We start from the raw sequence: 4,376 nt of genomic DNA, 5'->3' as shown, positions 1-4,376 counted from the left end.
CATATAGTTTTTGTACAAACTTTGACTGCCTTCACAAGCGATGATGGTGAATCCCAAGATTACCTGAAAGACCATTTGTGCACTTTTTATGTGTGTGTGTTATAGATGTCTAGGGCTTGCGTAGGGTTGTTTGCTCCCTGAAAAACAAATGAGGGACACAAATAATAACATAGCAGAATTCCCAGAGTCTATTGTAAATCTGTAGTGGTATAATGTTGTGTGCCTCTGCCTACCCCAAAACAGTCAAATTAAATTTTGGTTTGAGCCTATTAGTATACTATGGAGTGCCGAATGTAAGAGTTTAGTCACACTTTTCTAGCATATATATTTCTCAGATTTAATTTATTTTTCTCAGATTTAGCTAATTTTCATCACATTTAAGTTTAAAATAAATGTTGATGTTATATATAAATGTTAAATCTAAACCTAACTAGCCTGCTCAGTGGCCTTGTGGTTAGAGTGTCCGCCCTGAGATCCGTAGGTAATCAGTTCAAACCCCGGCCGACTCATACCAAAGACGATAAAATTGGGACCCATTACCTCCGTGCTTGGCACTCAGCATTTAGGGTCGGAATTGGGGGTTAAATCACCAAAAAAGTATTCCCGGGCGCGGCCAACGCTGCTGCTCACTGCTCCTCTCACCTCCCAGGGGGTGATCAAGGGTGATGGGTCAATTGCAGAGGATAATTTCGCCACATCTAGTGTGTGTGTGACAATCATTGGTACTTTAACTTTTACTTTTTAACTGTTGAATCTAAATGTAAATGTTAAATCTAAACCTAAATCTGAATGTGACCGCTGAATGTTAAATCTCAACCTAAATGTTCAATCTAAACCTAAATCTAAATGTGAGTGCTAAATCTCTCGCCAAGTGTACTCAAAGACATCGAAGCTGAAGTTGCGGTTTGACAATGAATGGAATTGCTTTTAATTACGCCGAAGCATGCAGCAGTGTGGATAAATACACCTATTGCTATTTTGTATGTGTCTTTCATCATTTCGCGGCGCTCTTAGTTCATGGTTGTGTCACATATGAACATTACATTGCTGTAAACAACACTGTCTTATAAGTTTGCTGCAAGCAGCAGCCAGCTGACAGAATAGCTTTGATTAGGTCTTAATTCTGAGCTAACAGGTTTAAACATGATCATAGTGAGTGTGAATAAAAGTAATCTTTCTTTCATTGTACTTTCTTTTAAATCACGCCAATCAGATGGCGGTGCTGTCGTCCTGCGAGGAGCAGGAAGATGGAATTATAAGCATTTTAAAAGACGCATATTGGCATGATAAAATAAAGTAAGATGAAGAAAAGATGACTTGTATTCACACTCTCTGTGATCAATTAAGGCATATTCTTTAGAACCGATCCAAAGCAAGCGTGTCAGCTGGCTGCTTGCAGAAAACTTATGAAAGTTACTGTGTTGTTTACAGCGGTAGCACCGTTCATATGTGACACAATCATGAAGTAAGACCACAGATATGATGAAAGACACATAAAATAGTAATATGTGTATTCATGCACATTGCATGCCTCGTTGTACGAATAAGTTCCATTCATTATCAAACGCGGATGTGTAGCATCGACGTGTTGGAGTGTCTATTTGCCTTCATGGAACACACCATGCACACTCTTGAGTTTGGAGCTTCTTTTGTTTTTGTTTTAAATATGCAGCTTTATCGGCATTATTTTTAATTAAGCATCAGTCATGTTTCCTTTTTCCACACTAAGAAAAGTGTAAGACTCTCTGCACTGAGAGACTGAAATGTGGGCGCGGCTTTTCAGCGAGAGGTGTTGGGTTTATGGAAAATTGACATCATGAATATTCATCTTTACCTTTGGAAGGAGATTTAGCACTTACATTTTGATTTAAATTTAAGATTTAGGTTTAGATTTTACATTTTGGTTTAGAGTTAACATTCAGCTTTAGATTCAATATAGATTTATATTTAACTTATATACAGTGGAGCAAAAAAGTATCTAGTCAGCCACTGATTGTGCAAGTTCTCCCACTTAAAATGATGACAGAGGTCTGTAATTTTCATCATAGGTACACTTCAACTGTGAGAGACAGAATGTGGGGAAACAATCCAGGAATTAACATTGTAGGAATTTTAAAGAATTTATTTGTAAATTATGGTGGAAAATAAGTATGTTGTCAATCATTCAAAGCTCTCACTGATGGAAGGAGGTTTTGGCTCAAAATATCACGATACATGGCCCATTCATTCTTTCCTAAACACGGATCAATCGTCCTGTCCCCTTAGCAGAAAAACTCGTTGTGTTTGGAGGAAGAAGAATACTGAGTTGCATCCCAAGAACACCATACCTACTGTGAAGCATGGGGGTGGAAACATCATGCTTTGGGGCTGTTTTTCTGCTAAGGGGACAGGACGATTGATCCTTGTTAAGGAAAGAATGAATGGGGCCATGTATCGTGAGATTTTGAGCCAAAACCTCCTTCCATCAGTGAGAGCTTTCAATGGTTGACCAAAAACTTATTTTCCACCATAATTTACAAATAAATTCTTTAAAATTCCTACATTGTGAATTCCTGGATTTATTTTTCACATTCTGTCTCTCACAGGTGAAGTGTACCTATGATGAAAATTACAGACCTCTGTCATCATTTTAAGTGGGAGAACTTGCACAATCGGTGGCTGACTAAATACTTTTTTGCCCCACTGTATATATAATTACAATTTAGGTCTAGGTTTAACTTTGATATATATTTTACATATATATTTCCATTTAAGATTTAAGTTTAAGTGTATCTGGATGTTGAATCTAAATATTATATCTCAATGTTAAATTTAGAGTAAACATTTGATACAAACTTAAATGTGATTAGAAAAAAAAGCTATTGTTTAACAGAACATATTTATTTATTTTTTTTAAATTAGTCTGGCGTTCAGGCTTGACACTCGCCACTGTCTTGCCACACATACACAAAATCAGTCCAAGAGACACAACTAAAACATGTAATTATATGTACAATAGGAAGGGGATTAATTTGGCCCCATTTGTCATGGTTTACCTGACACATGAAATGTGACGAATTGGGGAGAGGGTGCACTTAAGCCACCAGATGGCAGTAGAGTGTTAAATATCCTAAAGTACCAGTAAAGTGGAAAAACAAGTTGACTTAAATGCCTACTGAAATGAGATTTTCTTATTTAAACGGGGATAGCAGGTCCATTCTATGTGTCATACTTGATCATTTCGCGATATTGCCATATTTTTGCTGAAATGATTTAGTAGAGAACATCGACAATAAAGTAAGCAACTTTTGGTCACTAATAAAAAAGCCTTGCCTGTACCGGAAGTAGCAGACGATGTGCGCATGACGTCACGGGTTGTAGGGCTCCTCACATCCTCACATTGTTTACTCACATAGCCACCAGCAGCAAGAGCGATTTGGAACGAGAAAGCGATGATTTCCCCATTAAATTGAGCGAGGATGAAATATTTGTGGATGAGGAAAGTTAGAGTGAAGCACTAGAAGGAAAAAAAAAGGCGACGGCAGTGGGAGCGATTCAGATGTTATTAGACACATTTACTAGGATAATTCTGGAAAATCCCTTATCTGCTTATTGTGTTAATAGTGTTTTAGTGAGATTATAAAGTCATACCTGAAAGTCGGAGGGGTGTGGTGACCGCCAGTGTCTCTTATGGAATCCATGGAGGAGCCAAGAAAGTCACAGCTGCCTTTTTGAAAGCTGCTGTAGGAGGACGCAAACTCCGCTCAAGTCTCCGGTAAGAGCCCACTTAATATCACAATTCTGTTATCCAAAAACTTGCTGGTTGACATGTGGTAGAGAAACATGTTCGCTTGACCGCTCTGTTTCATATTAAAGCTTCACAACAAACAAAGAAACACCGGCTGTGTTTTGGTTGCTAAAGGCAGCTGAAATCCACCGCTTTCCACCAACATCTTTCTTCTTTATAGTCTCCATTATTAATTGAACAAATTGCAAAAGATTCAGCATGTCCAGAATACTGTGTAATTATGCGATTAAAGCAGACGATTTTTAGCCGTGAGTGGTGCTGGGCTAAAATGTCCGCTCCAACCAATAACGTCACAAGCACGCGTCAACATAAGCGTCATCATTCCGCGACGGTTTCAGCAGGAAACTCCGCGGGAAATTTCAATTTGCAATTTAGTAAACTAAAAAGGCCGTATTGGCATGTGTTGCAATGTTAATATTTCATCATTGATATATAAACTATCAGACTGCGTGGTCGGTAGTAGTGGGTTTCAGTAGGCCTTTAATATGATTATTTGTGTTTCATTGTATCCATTAAACCATATCCAATAAACCATATCCAATTGTATTTGCAATCCGCAAAGTATGTGAAAACACTGTTTAAACATCAC

This window comes from Nerophis ophidion, linkage group LG08 (assembly GCF_033978795.1).
Source record: "Nerophis ophidion isolate RoL-2023_Sa linkage group LG08, RoL_Noph_v1.0, whole genome shotgun sequence".
Taxonomy (NCBI): domain Eukaryota; kingdom Metazoa; phylum Chordata; class Actinopteri; order Syngnathiformes; family Syngnathidae; genus Nerophis; species Nerophis ophidion.
The sequence above is the reverse complement of the archived record's forward strand: the minus strand, read 5'-3'. Positions refer to the sequence as shown.